Source organism: Rhipicephalus microplus, chromosome 3, assembly GCF_043290135.1.
Source record: "Rhipicephalus microplus isolate Deutch F79 chromosome 3, USDA_Rmic, whole genome shotgun sequence".
Classification (NCBI taxonomy): Eukaryota; Metazoa; Arthropoda; class Arachnida; order Ixodida; family Ixodidae; genus Rhipicephalus; species Rhipicephalus microplus.
In genome coordinates this window covers 286196123-286220891 of record NC_134702.1, presented here as the reverse complement: position 1 = coordinate 286220891, position 24769 = coordinate 286196123, and the positions used below count along the sequence as shown (strand labels likewise).

The 24769-nt window shown below is 45.3% G+C and overlaps 1 protein-coding gene and 1 long non-coding RNA gene across 6 annotated transcripts in view; one reads left to right on the top strand and one right to left on the bottom strand.

Annotated features, from left to right (window-relative positions):
• Nucleotides 1-24769, bottom strand: part of LOC119167574 (innexin inx2-like) — a 277656-nt gene that overhangs the window by 40869 nt on the left and 212018 nt on the right. For 4 of the 5 annotated variants that reach the window (XR_012893961.1, XR_012893962.1, XR_012893963.1 and 1 more), the window contains one exon: nt 6639-6757. The gene's annotated coding sequence lies outside the window, so the exon portion shown is untranslated. Of the gene's footprint in view, nt 1-3288; nt 3488-6638; nt 6758-24769 lie in introns of those variants that run through there. The other variant, XR_005109248.2, reaches the window with a different exon arrangement.
• The window catches only part of LOC142802730 (uncharacterized), a 311490-nt gene continuing 290229 nt past the window's right edge, over nt 3509-24769 (top strand). Inside the window, exon 1 of the long non-coding RNA XR_012893968.1 lies at nt 3509-5403. This is a non-coding gene — a long non-coding RNA (uncharacterized LOC142802730). The remainder of the gene's footprint in view (nt 5404-24769) is intronic.

Here is a 24769-nt window from a genome sequence, read left to right as displayed (position 1 = left end):
ACAGTTTATTTAAACATAGTTTACACCAAACTAGTTCAACATCAGGTGTGTCGGGGAGCACAAAAAATTTAATGTCTGAACGAATCAGTAGTGCTACACCACCACCTTTGCCATGTGATCGGTCATTGCATACTGCTACATAACCGGGTGGGGTAAATTCACAACCAAACACTCCATCATGTAGCCAGGTTTCCGTTATGGCCATTAAATGGAGAGTACGACGTAACAAGGGCAAGTAAAGGCAAGAGCTTTTTAACAATGCTTCTAGCATTTAAATACAAAATACTTAGTTTTTGAAAAATTCCTGGCAGTCAACGAGAAGGTGCTTTAGTTTTTGAAGCAAACGATTCTTTAATGGCGCCGGTAGAATCACGCTTTAAGGAATCCGTACTATTGTCCTAGATGTAGCGCACGTCATCAATATAGGCATGATCATACCGTAGTTTTACTCATGGATCCGCTATCTCGATAACTGACAGTTGCGTCCCACAGTTTCTTTCGTAAGGTGCGCACATACGGGGATAGATTTTCAGTTATCTACAGACCAGACCCTTTTAGTTTCGAAACACATGTCAGGACGCGCATTTTTTCCCTGTTATCAAAGATTTTCATTATGACTGGTCGTGTTCTCTCTTCACGCGATCTGCCTATGCGATGACATCATTCAATATCTGGGCATCGTATCTGAAGACGCTCAGATAGCACCTGTGTTACAGCATTCAGCAAAGAGTCGGTATTTTCATCACAAATTTCCGCTAAGCCATGTAAAAGAATATTGTTTCGGCGTGAGCGGTTTTCTAAATTATCTGACTTTAAACTGAGTTTGGTGACAGATTCTTTAAGTGACGCGATTTCAGAGTTAAGCGTATCGTTTGTCACATCACAATTAGCAATAGCTGTGTAAGAGTGTAATGCAGATACACGAGTCTCAAGGGCTTCGAACCGCGAGTTAAATGCTTATTTGATATCGGCAATATCCCTTGCAATTTTTTTCTGGCCAGCCAGTAGTTGCGCAAGAAGATTAGCCATGTCGGTTGGGGAACTAGTTGAACTGCCAGTGCCACTCGCCACGGGGGTGTTAACATCGGTTGTCTTAGCAATATTTGCTGAAGGGACACCTCTAGGACCGGGGTTAAGTTCGACGTCACCACTCAAGAGAAGGCTAGAAAAATGCAAAACACGAGAGAAACAAGGGACAAGACTGTTCGGGCAGAACAGCAGCAATAATAAGCTGTCATCGGAACGATAGCTATAGGCATCAGGAATATAACATACCTGTGTGAAAAACAAGCAGCTATTTAGCGACATTTCGGTGTTGCCGCTGTTCTGCCCACTGATGCGAGGAGCCGCCGCGATGGCCTTTATAGCGTCCCGTGTTGACGTTGCTGACCACGTGTTAGCGATGAATGGCTTTGAGTAGATGACGTCGGTCATGAGCAGAACACTTGGGAGTCCATCGCTAAAGCCGTGCAGCGTGCCAGGGTCAACTTCAAGCAGTGTGGCAAGATAGACCGAAGGCACACAATCGACAGCATCGTCGTGTTGCAAAAAAAGGCAGCATGGACGATAAGGCAGCGTCACCGCTGAGCAATCTATGGTAGAATCCAAAAAGCTGCATGAAAAACAAGCAGCGATTTAGCGACATTCCGGTGTTGCCACTGTTCTACCCACTCAAGGTTCTCTGCCCCTCTTCCGGTAACATCGGGTGTACCGCAGGGCTCTGTCCTTGGTCCTCTTTTATTTCTAATTTACATTAATGACCTTCCGACGCACGTATCTTCAAATTGCCGCACGTTTGCTGACGATTGTGTCATTTATCGTACCATCACCGACCCTTCTGACCAAATGTTATTACAAGACCTTAACCATATCCTACAATGGTGTGATGACTGGCTTATGACCTTGAACCCTACTAAATGCAAACTAATCTCATTAACTCGCCGTCTAAACACTTTTCGCTTTTCTTATAACATCGTGCCTGTCGAATCAGTAACCACGTACAAACACATTGGAGTCACTCTATCCTACAATTTGTCATAGAACACTCACATTAATAAAATCGTATCAACATCTAACAGAACTCTGGGCTTCTTAAAACGCCAATCACGCAGCGCTCCGTGTCATGTAACACTACTTGCTTATACATCATTAGTTAGGTCTAAGTTAAAATATGCTACTCCCATTTGGAACACGCCTGAAGTTGGTCTTGCAGATTCCCTTGAATCCATTCAAAATCTTGCAGCTAGATTCATTCATGCTTCATACTCATCCGACATCAGTCTTTCATCCCTCAAAGCCGCGTGTAACTTATCACCTTTATCATGTCGCCGACACATCGCAACCCTCTCAGTATTTCAAAAGTTTTTTCACTCTCCAGGTAACCTCCCTCCCTACATTATCCCTGCAGCTCACGTATCTCATCGCACCGGCCATGCGCTTCAAGTTTTTCGCCCACGTGCCCATACTAAAACATTTTCTGCTTCTTTTTTCCCAGAGCAGCAAAATACTGGAATGGCCTTTCCCACAATATCGTCGCAATCACCTCGATATGAAGCTTCATGCATAATATTTCAAATGTAACTTCCCATTTATCATTGTGACAAAAATATCGCTTGTATGTTACCCACCTCTTATGTAATACCCTCTCGGAGGTCTTTAAGGAAATAAAAATGATTGAATGAATAAATAAATGAATGAATGAATGAATGAATGAATGAATACGCAGAAACCAAGGCGATTCCGAGTGGCACTGCAGCTGAAGCGGCCCAATTATTTATTGAGAACATTGCCCTCAGACACGGCGCTCCCAAGGTCGTCATAACAGATAAAGTAACTGCGTTCACAGCTGAGCTTCAGCACATGGTGCTTACAGTCAGTGGCACAACTCATAGGAAGACGACATCTTATCACTCACAAATTAACGGGCTCACTGAACGCCTCAACAAGGCTATTGCAGACATGCTTTGCGTGTACGTCGACGTGGAGCACGATAATTAGGACCGAGATTTGCCATACGTCACTTTCGCGTATATTACGGCCCGCCAAGAAACAACAAGAATGACTCCTTTCGAACTGATATATGGCGAAGTGACTAAATGTTCGGTGCTATGCTTCCCATGATTCCAATGATTCCGAAACAGATGCCACAGACTTCACATAGAGTGCCGAGGAAGCGACGCAACTAGCCCGAGTCAGAATAACCAGCCAACAAGAACGCGATGCCCATCGATACAATCTTCGTCATCGATTTGTAGTTTATACACCAAGAGAAAGTCTGGGTTTGGTCACCTGTGCGACGGCGAGGCCTGTCGGAGAAACTTCTGTGCTAAACTTTGGACCGTGTATAGTACTTTGCCGCCTCAGCACCGTCTCCTATGAGGTTGTTGCTGATGGTTCATTTGCTCCCAAAGCCGTCAGCGTCTGCTTGAGACTGTGCACTTGGTGTGCACGAAGCCGTGTCATTCGAACAGATGTGGATATCGACCAGCTAATTGTTCATCGAATGCTACTTGGGGAGCATTGAAACAATGTTCTCTCTCTTGAGGGAAGGTAATGTCGCGTTTCTGTTTGTGCCCAGCTGTGTGCTGACGTCGATGAAGACGACGACCGATCTGCTAGAGAGGCGCATCACGAGAAACAGAAGAAGAAGAAGAAGAAGAAGAAGAAGAAGAAGAAGAAGAAGAAGAAGAAGAAGAAGAAGAAGAAGAAGAAGAAGAAGAAGAAGAAGAAGAAGAAGAAGAAGAAGAAGAAGAAGAAGAAGAAGAAGAAGAAGAAGAAGAAGAAGAAGAAGAAGAAGTTCTTTCGGTAGAGCCTATTTTCGGTGTCTCCGGGAGGACAGTGTACTTCTGTGATCGTTGCAATAAAGCCCCCGTACTTTGTGAATTGCGACAGTACTATCAGCTATCAGCTTGACTGATATGTGGGGTTTAACGTCCCTAAATCGCCATATGATTATGAGAGACGCCGTAATGAAGAGTTTCGAAAATTTCAACCAGCTGGGGTTTTTTAACGTGTACCCAAATCTGAGCACACGGGCCTACCGTGCAGCCAAATCTGAGCACACGGGCCTACATCATTTCCGCCTTCATCGGAAATGCAGCCACCGCAGCCGGGATTCGATTCCGCGACCTGCAGGACAGCAGCCGAGTACCTTTGCCACTAGACCACCGAGGCGGAGTATCCATCAGCTTTGAGACATCGCCTGTTCCATGTGTAGCCAGCCTCACTACTATGACCTCTTTGTCTGGGTGGGCCAGGCTGCCTGCCTGGATCCCACTCAAAAGTGCCGCATACCACATCTACCGTGCTTTGTGCGGGAATCTTACCCATCCCCGCGACTCCTAGGTTTGCATGCAGTTCTCTCTGAAGGCATTTGGCCTCATGAGTAGCCTTCAGAATGCGTGATTTCCTCTTAGAGACCTCGTTAGTTATTACGCCCAGTTGTGATGCCACGGTTTCATTTTCAGCTGTCTCAATTGCAATTACTGAGATTGCCTTAAATAGCTTCTTGTCCACTATTGTTAGCTTCTGTAGAGGTGTTGCCTTACTCATCCTTTCGTCTCCCGGGGTTCCATCCTCGGATGAACACAATGGTGGATACTCCTGCTCACTTAACAGCTCCGCTTGGTCCGTTGCATTGGGTAGGGAGACCGGGGCCATTATAGTGCTGTGTTCATCCTCCTCTTAACTGGAGTCCTTGTTTAACTGGGATTCTTGGGGTGCCATGTGCTTGCCCGTTCTTCGTACTCGGCGTTCCTGCCTCGCTGTTTTTTCGTCGCGGACCATATCCAGGGATTTGTGCTACTTTTCCGAAGATGAAGCTGTCTCTAATAGACCTTTTTCAAGCAATCCTACAACGCCTGGCGGGCGCGCGGAGCACTATGAGAAACGTTGGTACGCCGAGAGAAGCAGCCTTTCCTCCGTCTGCTGCTCACTGGTGCCGTGCGAGCACAAAACGAAAGAAACAGGCCACCACTTGTTCAATAGGGCTCGAACGCACCTGCATGTATTCGCAACTTTCACCGTCTATAGAAGGCGCTAGTGCAAGCCCAACATGGCTGTCGTTTGGGGGATGGTGCAGCCGGTGCGCCGGCAGCCGCCACCGGTGTGCCCGTCACTTCGACCTGTGTAGTATTTTCAGCTGCAGCCCCCGTGACTGTGTTCCAATACTCACCGTAGACGGCTAAATAGACAGCTAATTGGACGGCGGCCATCTTAAGTCCTATTTAAGTTCTCACGTAGCCAGCAAAATAGACAGCTCCGAGAAGACCGCATCGTAGACAAATACAATGCAGGCTACTTTGCTGTCTAAACAAGATGGCGGCTCAGCGAATCGCTCATATGGATCAAATCTCGCCGAAACGGTCGTCTGCACACAAGCTGACGCTTCTCCAGGCGCTCAATGTGAGTAACGTTTATTTCTTTTTGATTTCAATAGGAAATAAGCCAGAAAATACAACTGTTACGTTTGTTTATTTTAGCTTTTTTTTCTCGACGAGATGTGGCGCATTGCCGCGTAAAAACCGTCTAAATGTGTTCCATTTCTCGGACAGCATGGGCTCGATGCTGTCTTTTAAGCAGTCTTCGTAGACTGTCTACGTGCTGTCTAATAATTGGAACACAGCCCGTGTTGTCAAGGCTTTGCTGAGAAGGTCATTGACTCTAGCCAGTATTATATCGCACACTGCGTGTTGAGAAACGCGTGTGCGGCGTATATTGATGGAAAAGAAGTTTCGAACGCCGGGCACATCGTCTGCTGTGGTGTACAGCTTTGTGAACGCTGCTCGTGCCGCGGCCGGGGAAGACCAAGTGTCCGTGCTCGTGCAAAGCAGAAAACCTCGCGTTTGACTGCACGGCGTCTGTACAGTGGCATCCAACATATTTTGTGATTCTTCAAGCTCAGCAAGCAAACAATAAAGATAAAATCATTGCTACTACGACTCGCAGTAACTGTCTGACTTCACAATAACTGTACTCGAAATTACCAGCGACAAAATATAAAGCAACCGCGAGCCGCCATATTGAAGCCGACTGAACGATGGCATGGGCTGGTTGCATGGGCATCTCCCAAACGACGGTTCCGACGGATGCCGCATGGCGACGCCACCTTCTGTGAAAGTTGCGAATATCTCCGCATGAAATGTGGAATTAATTATGCAGTCAATGTAAGTATCACTGCACGGGTGTACGTGATGAAAGGTATGCGGGTTGTTGCGTACCGATACATGTGCTCAAAACATGCTATCGTGAGGAATGTGAGCTGGAACACTGAAATCATGGTTATTCAACGATCAACTGTCATAAAGCGTTGTGGCTTTTGTTACAATCGAGGTTTGATTGGGTCATTAACACAAGACTGCACAGAAGTATTACAGCTATAGAATTTTTAAAATTTTCATGGACCAGTCATGCGCTGAAAAAGAAAAAAACACATTTTACATGTTTAAAGACAAAGATCTGGAACTAGAATTCACGTGCGAGATAGATTGCTCTAATAATTTGCAGTTTTTTATAAGATGCCTATGTGTCGGTGGAACATGTTTGCTGGCAGAATATTCCGCATTGGGTGAGACCCCTATTGAATTTCGCGTTGGCAATTTCAAATGCTGCTCAGTGACGAATAATGATATTGTACTTACGCTCAGCGAAGAGAGAAAAAAATCTCGGGAACATTACATTCGCAATGGTTTTCATCTTCAAGAAGGCGTGGTGTACTGCCTATATGATTTTGCATCGGCTTGTGAACAGCTGATTCGCACTGCAAAGAAAAGAATTAATAACGACCTTCATATGCGAATAAACCAGGAATGATGCATTTATTCCATGCATACGTTTTGCACAGCCTGAAAGGAAGTTGTGATGCGATACAAGGTGAGGGTAGTCTTTTCCGCCCCATATTTGCTTAGTATCATTTCTTCCGTAGAGCGCAAAAGGTCGCAGGGGTCTGCAGTACGTGGGCAAAGAAAAGTACTATGAGAGGCATGCCAATTGTTCTTTGAACTGTTGTGCAAGAGCTGCTGGCCGAATTCTGCTGACTGAAGAAGAGATGGTTTTTTTTCGTAGTAACTATAAGATGTTACCTGCACTGAATAATAAATAGTCTTCTCACAATAGTTTCTCCTGTATTGCATATTAACTAGTTAACTAGTTGGTGGAGGCAATGAGTGGTGGACGCTTTGATACAGAAGGTGTTCATGAACTCTTCAAGTGAGCGAACTATACGAAACGCACTTCTTCAAACGATGCAACTGAATCGTGACGTTTCACCCCCCTTGTTTCGCAATATCGGCGCAGTTGGCTGAACGACGTTGTATAAGCTTCTAGATGTTTGTTCAGGACTGCTGTCTTTTTGCGTGACACCCGATAGGAAGTGCACACTTTACTAATTGGGCCTAACGCCCATCGAATGCCTTTGACATCTGGGGCGTCACTCAAACAAATGTTCAAGGAGTGCGATGAGGAATCCGTGTAAAATCCGTTGGGAAGTCCTTCCGGATAAGCACCTGTACCCCTGGAGGATCAACAACACTGTTTCTTCCCCTTTCACACTGTCGGACTTATCCTTGGCGCCGGATCATCGAGCCATTCAACTGGCGGGAGCTGCAGACACCTAGTGCCTCAGGGTTGTCCGACGGCTGGATATATAAGGCTGTTGTACATTACTCCCCTTCCTTTTCTTCTTGCCCTTCTTCTTCGTGTCTATCCTCATGAGAGGCAAATCAGCCTCCCGCTGCAAGAGTAAGTCTTTCAATACAAAGTATGGGTGTGGCGACAAGAGCAAAGCTACCAGTGGATATCGGCCGGGCCAGGTCTCAACAAATTGGAGGTGGTGCTGGGATCCTCCTAACCTCCCAACACCGCGCAAGATTGGGATAACTCGAGCAATCGAAGTGGCACTGTCTCATTCCACAGGCAAATGTGTGGGAAGGGTGTGGCACTTTCCCCTTAGTTCTCGCTGTGCTACGCATATAATAATCATTCAGAAGCTTCCCTGGCTTCCAGGTCCGGGCCCGAGCACACGGCGACGGAGATACGGAGGGTCAGTCAGTGAGGCGTCAGTTAGTGAAGTCTGTTGCTCAAGGAATAACATGATTCGCTCGACCAGAGAAGAACTGTTTGAATATGTAGTGCGGTCAGTCGGACTGCTTAAAAGTATCAATAGATGATGCCGTGAGAGCAGTGACAAGTTTTGAAGAGGGTCGCTGAGGAAACATGCGATTACCTCCTACTGCGACGGAGAACGAACCATGAGCGCTGCTGTCTCGTTGATGTAAATCGTCCAGCTGGTGAATTTTATTCCATGTTTGAGGTGAAATGAAATGAAATTGAATTTATTGAATTAAATATGATAGGAGCTTTGCACTGACCGGCGTAACAAGGCCCAGATATGAGTTGGAGCTTGTGTTGAACACACGATTTGTTCTGATTACAAATTTGATGGCAAAATCACTGCTTGTGTTTTCTGAAGTCAGTTACTGCTGCATTTCTGTTTCTGTAAATATCATATATGGAACGTACGAGCGAAGGGCCGAACAACACATGCTTAGGCTACGATGACGTTCGTCGTTTACCTGCGTTAACATGATCGAAGGCATTCAACGAGCGCCGTACGGCTGAACGAAAGCTTGAGAACAAGAAGCGACGCAGTTACTCGCACAATGTCGGAGTGGCTCGTCTGTCTCAATGCATGACGGGGAACCATTGTTTCTGTCGCTGTTTTTCATAAGGTCTTGCGGTAAATGAGTAAAACTACGTTGCGGGCAAGTTTTTGTAGGTGGTGAGCACCATACCCAGGAACCATTACTGAACATCCCTAAAAGTTTCAGCCACCACATGTACGAGGAACGTTGCTATTTTCTAACAGAAATGGAAATACCAACGGTGATTCTCTGCTTACGTTCCCGACAGTGATGAGCAAGCTCGCCAACTATTGCGCTTCCATCACACGCAATAGACGATTAACTGGACAGCCGCATAAACACTCATTCAAAAAGTGGGTGCCCCAAACGTTTAAATTGTTTACACTGTTTACCCTTTCCACCACGTGGGCACCTGCTCGAAGACACAGGCAGTGAACAAAGCGCCGTCGGGTTCACATAGGCACCAGTGGTGTCGATGGGTCGTCGAAGCCGTCACATTCCGTACTACATTTCTCTTTTCCAAGCTCTCTGTGTGTGAAGTGTCTTTCGCAATATGTAGAGAGCATGTGGTCGTAGGCTTGTGAGTCACTCGATCAGTTATCTTCTTTCCTGTACGGGCAATGGTTTCACTGGTGAGGTGACCGAATGGCAATGAAACACTGACACCTCTGACATATGAGTGAGTGGTGTTGATTCACGTCCTGGACGCTGAATTTCTCGGTGAGCATTGCCGTGCTTTCATAATAAAAGTTTTTTGGTAACTGTTCTTGGTTAGTTTTTTAAATAGCGTTTGCTTTTCATTTGTTTAAATGCGCATGCCACTACTTGTACTTGTGCCTCAATAACCTGGAGTTATTGGCCGAAAGAAGAGCCCCCCCCCCCCCCTCCCTTTTGCTTACGTACCTGGTCATAGGCACAATTTTTTCTAGATTGAGTGTCATCTGCCATTGGCGCATCCACTCAGAGGTTTTTTGCAGGCCAGCCTATAGGTTTATTTGATCGTTGTTGATGGCAATCAATTATAGAATACACAGTCATCCGCGAATAGACGAAGTGCTCTGCGATATCATTAATTACTATTCAAACAGCAGAGGTCCTAGAACACTGCTCTTTGGTATTCCTATACTACTGGCAGAGTACTTGACTTATAGCCACCCATTTCTACGTATTGCTCTCTAGAGTGCAGATAAGATCCGAACCACCTAGTTATATTGGCATTTCTTTAGCAATGATTTAGATCAACAATTTTGAATGAGATACTTTATCAAACGCTTTGGACCTAATAGATGAGCCTAATCTAGAACGATTAGGTTCATCTATCCATGGCTATTGAGTGTTTCAGAGATATTGTGTACTGGTTCTTCATATGGGTAGACAAACCCTTGCGGAATCCATACTGAGCTGGATATAATAAATTATGCATTATTTCAAGATAATCTGAAATGCGTTTACTGACATTATGCTCCAAATGCTTATATCAGGCGAGAGAGAGATATATATAAATAGAGAAGAAAGGCACGCAGGTTAACCAAGCTTGGCTCGGTTGGCTACCCTAAACCTGGAGGAGGGAGAATAATAGAAAGGAAAGAGATGGAAAAAAAGGAGTAAGAAATAGAAGGATGAATAGTCAGCTCGAGACTACACAGCGCGGCCTCACACTGTTCGTGAAGTCTGGTGGTCCTACAGAAGTACAAGAGGACCTTCGTGGCTTTGCGCGTATGGGAAACCGCCAGCCAAGGTCCCAGGATCTTCTCTTTTGTAAATAGCAGGTAATCATAGGGCAAATAGGCCTGTAAGTACCCATGTCAGTCGAAATACCATCCTTGTATTTAGGTACAATTTCGGCTTCCTCCCAGCCTTAAAAGTCTGAAAAAGTAACCGATGACAGAAATACTATTTTCAAATATATAGCTACCCACTCAGCACACCGGTTAAAAGACATTTGGAGTTTCATCTGTACCAGCATTCTTCCTATTATTACGCAACAGGTTTATGACGCCTTCCTTTCCAATCACGATATCATCGGCAGAGGGTAGGTGAGCTGAAACAGGCATGACGGGCACTGTTCCAACGTAATGAGTGAATACTGACGACAAAAATGCTTTTGTAAGACCGACATCTGCACCTTGAAGGAGTTATGCTCATCTTGAACCGCTGTTTGTTAGGAAGTATCTCTTCCTGGTTTTGTAGCATCTCCTTGCACATTTCTTGCCATAGGCCTGGGATTCTCTTCAATGTCACCCGACAGCTCAACAAGCCTGCCTCAGAAAAACACTCAAATATAAAGCAAGGCAACGTGTGTGTACACGGCAACACTAGAAGATAGTGATCATCACTATGAAAACAGTATTTTTGGTCCAAACCTGCATGTACAGTGGCACGTTACGTCACGTCATAGTTGCGGTGTTGCCGTGTCCACTGAAGCGCATGTGCGCCATCTAGTGTGTTTTACCTTTTTTACTTTCTTTAAAAAAATTCAATTTCATGTCAGCGCTTGTAGTGTCTGCTCTCTTGTTTCATATGTGCCTATTTTTGTCACTGTGAATTTATTCCGTAATGTTATACAAACTCCCCCAAGGTTCCGTACTCATTAACGTTGGAGCACCACGTCACGCTGTAGTATTCTTTCTTCTTTTTTTTCTGGCGTTTGATGATGTTATAGGCTCCCGCCCGCCCAATTCAGTTTAAATAGGATATGCTTTCGCGGTTTATTTGAAACAACCTTCAATAGGGTATATGTGGTTCACCGATCTTCTTAGAAGTTCTTTTTTTGCCTGTGCGAAGGAGGCAAGCTCTTGTTATTCCATCTCGCCCAGGGTAGAGTTTTCAATCCGGCACATTTTTCAAAATGTTCTTGGAGCCTTGTCCTCAACCAACACGATGTCACCCTGTGAGAATGGTTTTGGTTGCCGCTTCTTGGCTTTGACCGTAGCTTCTATTTTCTTGTTGTAATCTCGACGCCATCTTTTCCACCAAGCTCGCACTAGTTTGCATCTGATTCGCCATGCGTCTTCAATGTCACCTATGTACAGTCTTGTGTGTCCGTCTTGAAGCTGTCTCTGTCCGCCTATGATGTCTGCCGGCGTTAGTGGCATTGACTCGTCAGGTTCTCCATACACGTAAGTCAACAGTCGATTGTTGAGTGCTCCTTCAACTTCTGCTACAATAATGCGTAGCTCCTCTACCGAAGCTGTACTTTTCAATATTATCTTTCACATCGACGTCTTCAGGCTTCTTATGAGGCGCTCGTAAAATCCTCCCCACCACAGCGCGCACTCGGCTATCATTTCCCGCTGAATTTGTTGGCCACTGCAGTAATCCTTAAGAGCTCATGCTTAATTGTTTCGAGCATTTTATTGATTTCCTTTTCAACTTTTATAAATGTTTTGGCGTTGTCCGAATAGATTACTGCTGGCATTCCCCGTCAAGCTGTAAATCATCGGAATGCTTGTACAAAACTTGACGATGACAAATTGTTGGTAATTTCCAAGTGTAATCCTCTCGTTACCGTGCAGGTGAATATCAGTACATCTTGCTTCACTATCTGGTACTTGTCTTTTGCGTAAAGAGGTCCTGTGAAGTCAAGTCCCGTGTCTTTGAATGGGTCTGCTTCGGTGACTCTGTCGGCCGGGAGTGGAGGTATGTTTTGAGTCACCGGTCTGGAGTTATGCCTCTTGCAGACGACAGTTCAGAATTTTTTTTCACTGCTTGTCTACCCTGCAATATCCAGAACTTAGTTCGAAGTTGCGCTAGCGTCACTTGAACTCCTCCGTGTAATACCATTTATGCACGTGACGTATCAGCAGTTCCGTAAAATTCCCGTCCTTTGGAATTACTATAACGTGCTTGTTAAACTCATAGCTGCACTGCAATCGTCCCTTCTGTCTGATGATTCCATCGTGATCAAGGTACACTTCGTGTCCATTAATTTCAAATGATTGAGTGTTTGAATAGGCCTCAAACTTTGTTTGTTTCAGTGATATTAGTGTCTGTATTATCCAATAATTTTCTGCATTTTTACCTCTTTTCCTGTCAATGGTCCTTTGTGATTTTCTCTTCTAGTGTTGTCTATGAATATGAACACCCATGCTACTACTCTTACAAGCAGTCCGTATGATGAATACCTTTCGATTTCCAAGATTGGCTTGATTTCGGCTCCTCCGATGCATTGGTGACATTTTGTTTTATGCTGGTCTTCCACATCTGTATTCGTGCGACTTATGCTTGCCGAGTTCTTTTCCAGTGATGTCATTCATTCGGGACCGTTCCACCATAACTTTGATGTTATGAATGCCTTTGCGCTTATTCCTCGTGTGGGTAGGTCCGCACGGTTGTCGCCGCTTGGAACGAATGACCAGCTTGCTTGAAATGTTTTTCTTTGACTTCTGCGATTCTGTTGGCAACAAACCAATCCCTTTTGCTTGTTTCTTTGATCCAGTGAAGCACAATCATCGAGTCCGTCCAGCAGATTATTTCCTGAAATCTTTCGTTGAAGTGACCTTCGATGTAGTCGCATAATCTTGATTCTACCACCACTGCCACCAGTTCATGTCGCGCCAATGTCAGCTCTTTATTTGGAGCTACGCGGCTTTTTGCTGTTACCAGCCTTGATTTTTTGTTTCCATCGCGGTATACTGCTATTAAGTACGCTGCCGCTTCGTTTGTCAAGGGGCACACGTCGGCAAATACACGCTGCTTGTATGCTTGTACTGATTGATTCTTGTTTGCGTAGCATCGGGTGACTTCTAGAACTCGAACGTCCTCCACTTCAGGCATAAGGTTATTCCATTTGTCACATTCATTTTTAGGGAGCTGGTGATTCCACGTGACGTTCGTTTTCCACAGTCTCTGCAGTCCTATTCTCGTACGTATTGTCAACGGCGACAACAAACCGAGCGGGTCAAATATCTTCGCTGTGGCTCGTAACAAGGCCCTTTTTGTCAAGTACGTTGTATCAGTAAATAAATCCCAGTTTTCCACAGAGAAGTAAATCAAGTCCTTTGAGTATTTCCATATCAAGGCCAGAAGCATTGCAATTTCTCTAGATCAAATCTCCATGTGAGAACCGTTCATTTCATTTTCATCTATTATTTTGTTTAATTGCTCTTCTTTGGGTGTTCATTTTCTCAAATTCATCGCTGCCTCTCTGAACACTTGCTTGGCCTTTTTGTACAACTTGACTGCTTCATCAAGTGTTTCTGCTTCCAGAATGACATTATCTACGTAGATCGCTTTCTGCAGTGTCCTTGTCGTTTCACGAAACGGGTCTTCTGCTTGTTTCAAATCGTGTTTAATTGTAGCTGCCAGTATAAACGTGCATGGTGTTGTTCCGAACGTTATTCTTGTCATGCACCATGTTTGCACTTCATTCATTGACCTTCCCTCAGCGTCATGCTTATGTCACAAAAATCTCATTGCATCTCTATCTTCTTCGTGTATAGAGATTTGTAGAAATGCCTTTTCAACATCTCGTACTAATGCCACCTTTTCGTTTGGGAAATTAATGAGCAGTGATAGCATGTCCTCATTAAAATTGGGTCCTGCCTCTAGGTTGTCGTTTAAAAATATGCCTTTTCGAGAATTTGGTGAGGCGTCGAACACTACTCGAACCTTTGTTGTGGCTCGGTCCTCTCAAATGATCGAATGATGTGGTATGCAGTAGCAAAGTGCAATTGGCTGTGCTGATGGCTGTTGGACCTCTTCTGTGACTCCTAATACCATATTTATTTATTTATTTTATTTATTTATTTATTTATTTATTTATTTATTTATTTATTTGTAAATACTGCCAATTCCAAAGGGATCATAGCAAGAGGGCATATACAATAGTTGAATACAACATAACACAAACTGTGATACAATGGAAACACCAACTAATTATAAAAAAAGTGCAACACAAGAGCAATTAGTGGCACAATAATATAAAGAAAAATCTCTGATATACTCTGATATCAGAGTTTTTCATATACTCTGATATAACTTTGCTGTAGCGGTGCAGCACGTTTTCATTTTTCTGCAGCCTTTAGTCAGTTGCTGTAGTCTTTTTATCGCATTTTCCTTCTTGCTTTCCAAGTTTACGTCCTGTTTCCATGGCAAGCTGACTTGATAGAGACTGTTTTGTTGTATAATCTTGCGCTCGAATTCTTCGACCACTTTATTTCTTGTGTTATCCAAACTATTTTTTGTGATCCCTAATGACTTCAGGCTCCAAAACTTCTGTAGCTCTTGCTGGAGTTCTGTCTCCGCAGCTTCAACTTTCAGAACCGTGACTGCTTGAATATGTTTTAGTTTTGTCTTGCTTTGCTCTGATGACCCTTGCAGTACCCATCCTAGTATAGTTTCTACAGCCATCAGTCTGTCCTCCATTCTTCGAGTTCTACCAGTAAATATTTCCCAATAATAGTCTGAGGTGTCCTACAGATTCTAATGCACTATGCCGTGAACCAGGATACTACCTCCTCGCTGGCAAGAAAGGTCCACCTGCCATGGAGCAGCACGGTGGACAGTCCACGGTGGACAGTACGAGCATCAGAACGCAAGAATGACAAGTAAGGAGTCATTGTTAACCGCCTAAATATGAGCAAGGAAGTGTAACGTAGAAAAGGAAAGCGCTTCGCTCCCAGATCACGCGACAGATTAACGCAGCCAAGCCGCAAATGAATGATGCAACTAACCGGGAGCAGCTGCTTACAACGCAGGCGCAGATTAAAGGGGTAAGGGACAGTCTCAAGAGCGCGAACGAGCAAATGGAAAAGTTTCTGACAGAAAACAATGCCCAAGTTGAATTCGAAAGAATCATAGAGTATCACATGAAATTAACGATGACCTTGTCTGCAATAGAATTCAGACTTCGACAGCCTGCACAATCGGATTCAAACAATAGGACAAGACAGGTGACGCCATCAACTACAGGACAAGAAGCAATGAATCTCGTTAGGCTACCAAAGCTTGAAATGGTCAAGTTCGGGGGAAAAGCTTTGGAGTGGAACCGCTTTCGGGCTCAGTATGAGTCGGCAGTTCGCCTGAGACCGAACATGAGCAGGGGACAGAAGTTCAATTACTTGTTAGCATCGCTAACCGAAAAAGCGGCGGCTGCTATTGAAGGACTTCAGTACTCAGAGGAAAATTATGACGACTGAATCAAAATGCTGCAAAAAAACTTTCGGCAATCGCGAACATTCAATTGAGATGCACATGAATGAGCTCTTGAGTTTGAAGAAAGTCAAGTCTGCTCAAGATACTGATGACTTAAATGACTTAAATAGGCTAGTACAGAGAGTGCAAGTTGATATATTGTCACTCAAGTCCCTAAAGTGGAAACCGAGAGCTATGCGCTGATGTTACGGGTATTAAAAAGAGCAATTCCACCAGAATTATCAGTGCAGTTCAAGTCAAGATAGTCTTTGAAAAACAGCTCAGATTCAGAAAACGGCGAGCAAAGCAACCCAACAGGAAAAGCGTGCAAGGAAAAACTGGGCAGGTTTATGTTATTCTTGAGAGAGCAAGCGGCTTTTTGTGAAGGAACACAACGTGATCAAGAGAGGATAACTGCAAAACCAAGACATAACAGCCGACAGATACGCACAACTTCAAGCTTCTATAGCTCAGCGGGCAGAATATGTTTATTCTGCAAGCAGAAAACGCATGCAACCGAAAACTGTCGTCGGAGCATTCCAACGGATAAAAAGAAAGCTATGCTTACCAAAAAAAAAGAGCATGCTTCAGATGCACGCGACCAAACCACACTGCACGCATTTGCAAGGCCCAAGTAAAATGCAAGCAATGCAAGGGACCACAGTTCAGAATTCTTTTCACTGCTTGTCTACCCTGCAGTATCCAGAAGTTAGTTCGAAGTTGCACTAGCGTCACTTGAACTCCTTCGTGTAACACATGCCACGTCAGTGTGTAGAACTGTGATGCAGAAAACAAGAGCAGAGCTAGTCTCAACAGCGCAAGCCGAAGCAATGACGTGTGCGCTACACGCAACCGAAAATATCAAGCATAAGTTAGTGCTTTTGCAGACGGCTGTAGTGTGCGTAGAAGGAGAAACATGTGGCCGACACTGCAGTTTGCTATTAAACAGTGGAAGTCAACGTTCATTTATTGAAGCGGGATTAGCAAAAGAAATAGGTGCGAAGATGTTGCGACAGGAAAGGCTGACGATTGGTTCATTTGGAGGAGACGAAAAGATCAAGCTAATGAACGTGGTGCAAGTTACTGACTATAGGATCACGAGAAACAAGAACAACAACAGTGATTGAGGCGTTACAAGTCAATGTTATGTCGCACAGTTGTATACCCACTCCAAGTCAGAAACTCAGCGAGAAAATGAAACAGATAAAGATACAAGTGGTGGATCATAAGACCGAGACGACTGCAACAGATCCTGGTCATGGCACCATTTTTAAGACGATCGAGACGAGGAACTGCTTCTAACGAATACGGTTTATTAGAAGAAGTGAAGTAGCACGCGCTCACTCCAGGCAGCAGTCTTATTTCTTCTTCTTTTGGCGTTTGATGATGATATTTTATAACGTGTCAACTGTTTCAAGTATTCTTTCTTTCCAATAACGATTGTCGATTGGAACAAACTATCTGACAAAACTGTTACACAGGACTCACTATCATAAATTGAGTCACACCTTCATTAGTAATCAGTTTCCCTGTGTAGCTGAAATGTTCATGTGCTTTTTTTTTCTGCTTGTGCAAACAAATTCTTTGATCGATTTGAAATTTATAAGAATAACGTCGCTTGCCTTTTTTTTCTCGAAAGCATGTGTATTGATATATTCATATGTTCGTTTTCCATTGTTATTTTTCTGTTGAGTTCACCTGTTACGTACCCCCAAGATCTTGAAGAATGATCGCGTTATCTGTAGATAAACAAACAACTAAATAAATAAATAAATAAAAAATAAATCCTTCATTATGATCTGCCTGCTCTAAAATATACACACCTAACGACGCAGATACGTATGAGTGGAAACCAGTGAAGGTTTTGTGGACCGATCAAATCTTTCTCATCTTCCAGAAAGTTCATTGCCTTTTCTCGGAAGGAATAACTGCTGTGTGGCGATGAGTTTGCAGAATCCTTGAGCGTTTTAGCCAATCCCAGATGGGAGAGCAAAAAAAAAAGAGTTTCTGCTTTTTTCTCTTATCAATATGCTTGGTCTTGCTTATCATACTATAGCTTGCAGCGATTGCACAGACTTGCAACAAATCAATAAATCAGGCCGTGGGCACATTGGGAATCCCAACTTTCAAGTTTTCCCCTGAACTTGATTTACCGGACTAAGGAAATAGTCATTGTTTTGGGGAGTGAATCCTTGAACTGGCTGTACAGCGCGACATACAAATGAAGTACAAGAAGCATGCAGGCGCACGGCTGCTTTTTTATTTTCCTCAATTTCATCGCAAGAGTAAATTTATGGTGTTTTATACGCGCACAGATAGCTGAACATCGTTTCACTGCAACTGAAAATATGTATTATTCTTCTACGAATCCATTTAGCTAGCTGCAATAAGTAGTACTGTCACAACTATGCGCGATCCGACTATTTAAAATATTATTTCAAGTATCGTGCACCGTGTTATGCGCTGTTGAGTGCCCACAGGGCATTCTAACGCCAAAACGCATTGCTCGTTTTTGGGCGTCACGTAGAAAGCATGGGATCTTATGACAAAGAGAAATTTTCGACGAATGATGAGTAATAGTGGGTAAAAATAGACCATATTTAAACTATTTTAATATCTTTTTTACGTTGTCGCTCATAAGTGGTCATTAGGCAATGGATCACTATCGCGTCTTTTGTTGTGTCGCGTTAGGAGCAGGTGCTTTGTGTTACAACAAGAAGATTTCAGTTAATAATATTTAACAACTAATAACAAACCTGGACTGAAACGTTATGGGGTACAGTTTGAAGGCTTAATGACGCACATACTTTCAAAAAAACTTCTGTACTAACACGCACTAGAGAAGTCAGGGCACCTCCTTCAGAATATTTCAAATTCATTTGTGATGAATGTAAAGAATCTGCTGTGCTTCTGATACCACAAGTTCGTAATTATTAAACGAAACTTGTGGCTGACAAGTTAAAATATGCTACTAACACAATAATCGTCACAGTAAAAGTGATGATGATAATAACAATATTAATAATACCCAAGCACTGGGAGTAAACAAGGAAAATGTAATATACCCGAAATTTTGTAGATCCCACGTACCGGATGTTATGCCAATTATGTGGAGTGAATGTGACTGTGGTACTCCAAAGGTACGCCATAGGGTTCAGTGGTGTCACCGCTTCTGTTCAATATAGCTCTCTGTGAGCTTTCAAACAGGCTCTCGCCAATACAGGGCATGGCATCCCGGCCTGGTGCATGGGTGACAGTGAGGGCAGAGTAGAAGAGGCACTTCAACAGGCTGCAGAATACACCGGAGTTCTTTAGGGGTGAGGCTCCTTATGCCGTGGGTCGTGCGTCCGCGATGTACATAGTAGTTGTAGGTAGCCACCTCCACGGCTTGACCTGAGGAGCGGCGCGTGCACACTTATTTGCATTGAGGAGGAAACACGTGCACGTTAATCATAATTAAAAAATAGTCTGATGAAATAAGCTACCGAGGCGAGTATCGGTGACGTTCTCCAATAAAATTTGCCTTGAACTTGCTGCTTACTAAAAAAAACTAGTATCGAAAGGGCGCACTTTGAGCACTATCTGGCCAGAAAGGGTTGCCAGGCTAGACTCGATCGCTGGGCGTAACCCACTTGGTTTTAGCAAAGTTTAGCGAGGGTTGGTCCGCAGTGCCATGAACTAGCGGCGATGACAGATGGGAACTAGACAAGAAGCGCAGGCGGCAAGAAAGTGCGCGCGTGACGCTCCTCTTGTCCGGCCGTGCAACCTCTCGTTTGGTCCTTCAAATGTCCGCTCGATGGCGGTACTTCTATATGATGAATATACGATAAAAAAATGCGCGATGGCGGTACTTAGAGTGTTCACTAGATGGACGGGCAGATGGACAGACGCGCGGACGGAGACACCGGCAGATGCATGGATGGACGCACGCATGAACGCATTGAAGGACAGATGGATGGACGCATGGACGGATGCATAGATGATAGCACAGACGGACGCACGGACGAACGGAAGCGCAAACAGACTGACGGACGCTTCGCCCTACTCATAATCATGCACTCAGTGAATATGCTATGATTTTCTTATAGGTACCGGACTCCGGCTCTCTCCAACCAAATTGGAACTTTTGCTTTACAGGCCTAGTAGAAGGAATGCAAGACCTAAAGGCTGGGTTCTCCTTTCGGATAACAATATGATGCTTTGCACCAACTTTGGTCATATCATCCCTACGATGGAGGTAATCAGAGTACTTGGAATGCTTATAGAGGCTAATGACACAAAATGGGCAGACCATAAACAAACTCGCAGCTAAAACGTCAAGCATGATTCGGCTTATCCCCGGGGTCACCAACTATATAGGTGGCCTGAGAGAGAACAGTTTACTAAGGCAATTTCACGTTTTTATTGAGCCACACTACTTACGTTGCTGCCATGAACTACTGGAAAAGTCATAAAAAGATCAAGCTTAATCTCCTGATCCGCAAGAGCAAAAAATAGTGCTAGGGGTCCCTTCGAGTACTAGAATGAAACGGTTCATGCAGTTGAGTATACACAACACTTTGGAAGAGATAATCGAGACACAGCATACGACTCAGATGGCAAGATTGTCTTCCACGGTTGCAGGCAGGAGCATCCTGACCACGCTAGGATATATTGCGGTAGAAGAGGAACGTAAGCGGAGTCTCACTAAGAAGCAAATGGCCAACATTATGTTCTCTCAATTCCCTCGCAATGTACATCCGCAGCACAACGTGAAGAAACGCAAGGCCAGGCGTGAAGCTTTGCTTAAGAGTATTGGTATAAACCCGGAGTCTGCATGCTTCGAAGAAGCGGTGCAGTTCGGTCAGTCAGCCAACTTCTCGGTCGTCGCAGTTGACTTCGCAGTTTGTGTTATTCGCTACGCGTCTATCAAGAACGCCACTCCCGCTAAAGCTGCACAGGCAGCCAAAGCTCTCGCTTTCCTCGTCTATTCCCGTCAACACAGCTACACAGACTGAGGAGCGGCGGTCAGAGCCTTCTCATTTGGATCGGTATCGGCTGAAGTAATTGGCATCTTCGTGATAGAGATAGTTCTGAACACACCATCTTTTGATTTTAGGCTCATCAGATCACATGTGGCTTCCATGGCCAACCTAGACTAGATCACCCACGCCCGAGCAGGTGGAATTACTCACCGTGCTGGGCAGCATAGGCGATCTTTAGACCTAAACCTAAGGGTATTTAGGGGTGTTCACCTGACTTTCAACATGGTGACTAAGCATTAACAGCTAGATAGAAGGGTCTTCGCCCTTCCTCATATAAAACTTTATAGGGCCCAGGCATCTACCGTCCACTTGCATCAAACCAGGTCGTGTCCTAGTCTTCATTCCCACGACTAGTTTATTAGAGGACGATATCGATCTCACATGCCCAGATTGTAACGCCGAATCTACGTTAGACCACATGCCCTGGCAATGCCCCTCTTTACAGAGTTCTCAGCGTATCATCGAAGAGAAATGGAGCTCTGCACATGAGCCCAGAAGTTCTACATCAACTCAAGGGTGTTCAGAGGGCACATAACGTGGCGATGAGGTTCAGCCTACCCGTTCCGTCGTTGGAGCGGCCCGCTGAAATATGTACTCCCAAGACGCAGCCATCACGTCCGTTTGATGTAAATCGTATTCGTAAGCACCTGAACACACCATACCGTGACGTTAACGCAGCACTCGATATCATCCTCGCGAGCGCAACGCTACATGTCGGTTGGGCGCTTCTGGTATTCGTAATATCTAAGTTGTTTTCGGCATCGTTGCGCAGCTGTAAACAACTGGTTGCATAAAACATATGTGACTGTTCAACTTTCGTACATATTTTAGCGCAACTTCGTAATGTTTTATTAAGACAGATAGACGCACAACTTAATTGAGGTTCTGAGGAAGACCACCTCAAGGAGGTAAAGCTTGTTGCGCGATTTAATACGAGAGATTGTTCGCGAAGAACTGCTGAAGCTACGACTTTGGTCACGGACTCACCCACGGCGTCTGTCGCTGAAGTCGTCCACGAAGAAATACGCCAAGCGTTTTGAACCGCTGATCCTACTCACGATCAGCGACCCATGAGCTACGCAGCCGCACTTCGCTGCCCGCCGCCCGTTGCACCGTCGTACCGCCAGCCATCGGCAGCCGTTCCTCGGTCGCCACCACAAGAACAGACACCACGGCGCCCTGCCCTCGTGCCGCCGTACGAAATGCCGCCGTACGAAGAGCCGTCTTCCAACGAGACACGGCATTTGCCACATTACGAGCCATTTCGGCGTCCACAGCTTCGCAAAGCAGACGCCTGCTGCACTGTAAATAGGCATCCGCTTTCTTTTACCTGTGGAGGTATGTGCCACATTTTCCGTCATTGCTGGCACCACGTCGAAACGTTTCGACCTTTTCGGCAATGGTCTGACGATAGACGCGCCAACGACAACTACGCACCACGCCGAGACGCTGATTCTCAAGGGCCCCCATTGTGTCAGTCCCATTTTGACAACCGCCGTGCCAACAACGACGACAGTGAGCCTGATTACCTGCCAGGTTTGGGCCGTCGACCACGCTCTCCGTCTCCGGCCTATTCACCTTCATCGCGCCACCGCATTACAGTCGACGTCAGAGGAAGGAGGTGACCAAGTCTACGTCGGGGAAACTGAAGGCGGTGACATCCGGGGGTGAGGTTGCAGGTCGTCAATGTGACGAAAAAAGGCCCTGTTACTCTTACCACAGGACGCCGCAAAGCAGACTAGTCGTAACACCAACAAAACTTTGACCACAGATCTTACCGTTTTTGCAGACGGACAGCAAGTAACAGCCTTAGTTGACACCGGTGCCGACTTTTATGTCATAAGTGCAAACCTTGCCGTACGCCTGAAGAACGTAAAGACTACGTGGACGAGACGTCACTTGAGGACAGCAGGCGGCCAGCTGTTGTTGCCTGTTGGAAGGTGTACAGTGAGACTCGACATCGGTGGCTCTTCTTTAGTGGCGGCGTTGGTCAACCTCACCTCATGTTTCAAGGACCTGATTACAGCGATGGGTTTTTCAAGAAAATATGGCGCCCTCATCAACATCCCGGACCGTTCAATTACGTTCCACAACAGCCCTGGTTTAATTGACTGTTTAGACGCAATACGTAACACTTTACGTGTAATTGATGATGATGTGGTCGTCCCGCCACGGTCATGCACTCTTGTTTTGGTGGAAGGGCACGAAGCGTTTGATGGCGAAGGCATTGCCGACCAAATTGGCTCGCAGCTATTTAGCAATGGCATTTCGGTCGCACGAGGTATCGTCCGTCTCACTGGTGGGCGTGCGAATTCACTTCTTACTAACATTAGTGCTGAGCACCGGCGCCTTCCTAAGGGCACAACTATGGCTTCGTACAACAATATCGTAGAAATGCGAGGAAGTTTATTTTTGTCGGTATTTAACGAAGCGCCTAATCAAGAAGCTAAACCTGTTCTTGATGTTGGAACCACTCTGTCAAAGGACGACTGACAGAGACTTCTTCAGCTGCTAGCCGAATTCCGCGACTGCTTTTCGTCGACATCACGAATTGGTCGAACACCGTTGACAAAGCATCGAATAATCACAGTGGACATGGCGAGACCTATTCACCAGAACCCTTATCGTGTGTAACCCTTATCCTAAAGGAACGCTAAGCCGTACAACAAGTCTCGAAAATGCTTGAAGATGACGTTATTCAACTGTCACAGAGCCCCTGGGCATCATCTGTAGTGCTAGTAAAGAAAAAGACAGCACCCTGCGTTTTTGCGTGGACTACAGGAAGCTGAATCGGGTGACCAAGAAAGATGTGTACCCGTTCCCACGTATCGACGACTGCCTTGACAGACTTCGGCACGCCCGCTACTTTTCTTCTATGGACTTTAGGAGTGAATACTGGTAGATCGGGGTGGACCCAAGAGACTGGGAAAAAACCACTTTTGTGACGCAAGATGGCTTATACGAATATAAAGTCTTGCCTTTCGGTTTGTGCTCCGCGCACGCAACTTTTCAAAGGCTTATGGACACCATACTTTTGAGATTGAAGTGGAAGACGTGCCTAGTCAATCTGGACGACGTCATAGTGTTTTCGACCACCTTTGACGAGCATCTCAAAAGGCTGGAAGTTGTTTTACGTGCCATACGGTCCGCGGGCCTAACATTGAAATCAGAAAAGTGTCATTTCTGTTTTCATGAACTTCAGTTTCTAGATCACGTCGTCAGCAACAGAGGCGTCTGCCCCAATCTTGGAAAAATTGCCGCCGTCGCACAGTTCCCAGTACCCTCCGATAAGAAGGCTCTCAGACGATTCCTGGGTCTTTGTGCCTATTATCGCCGGTTTATCGCAGACTTCGCCCGCATCGCGTCGGTACTAACTCGGTCTCACAAGAGACGACGTTGCTTTTGAGTGGAACGAAGAACACGAGGATGCCTTTAATGACCTGCGTCAACGTCTTTAAACGCCCTCGGTGCTTGTCCCTTTCGACAAAGAAGCCCTGACGATGCTTCACACAGACGCTAGCAATGTATGTCTGGGGGCTGTGCTTGTGCAACGGCAAGATGACATAGAAAGAATGATCACCTACGCAAGCCAAACGCTAACACCCGCGAGGCTCACTATTCAACAACAAAGAAAGAATACCTCGCCGTTGTATGGGCAGTAATGCCATTTCGCCCGTACTTGTTTGGCCGGCACTTCAAAGGGATTACTGACCACCACTCCCTTTGCTGGTTAACTAATCTAAAAGATCCCACCAGCCGATTGGCGCGTTGGAGCCTAAGGCTGCAAGAGTTTGACATGACGGTCGTACACAAGTAGGGGAAGCGACATGTAGACGCCGACTGCCTGTGCCGATCACCAATACAGTTAGCTTGCCTACCTGATGAGGATGAAACTCCATTTCTTGGGGTCCTTAATTCATACGTCTACCATTGTACAACAACAACGTGACGACCCTGAGTAGCTTGGTTTGA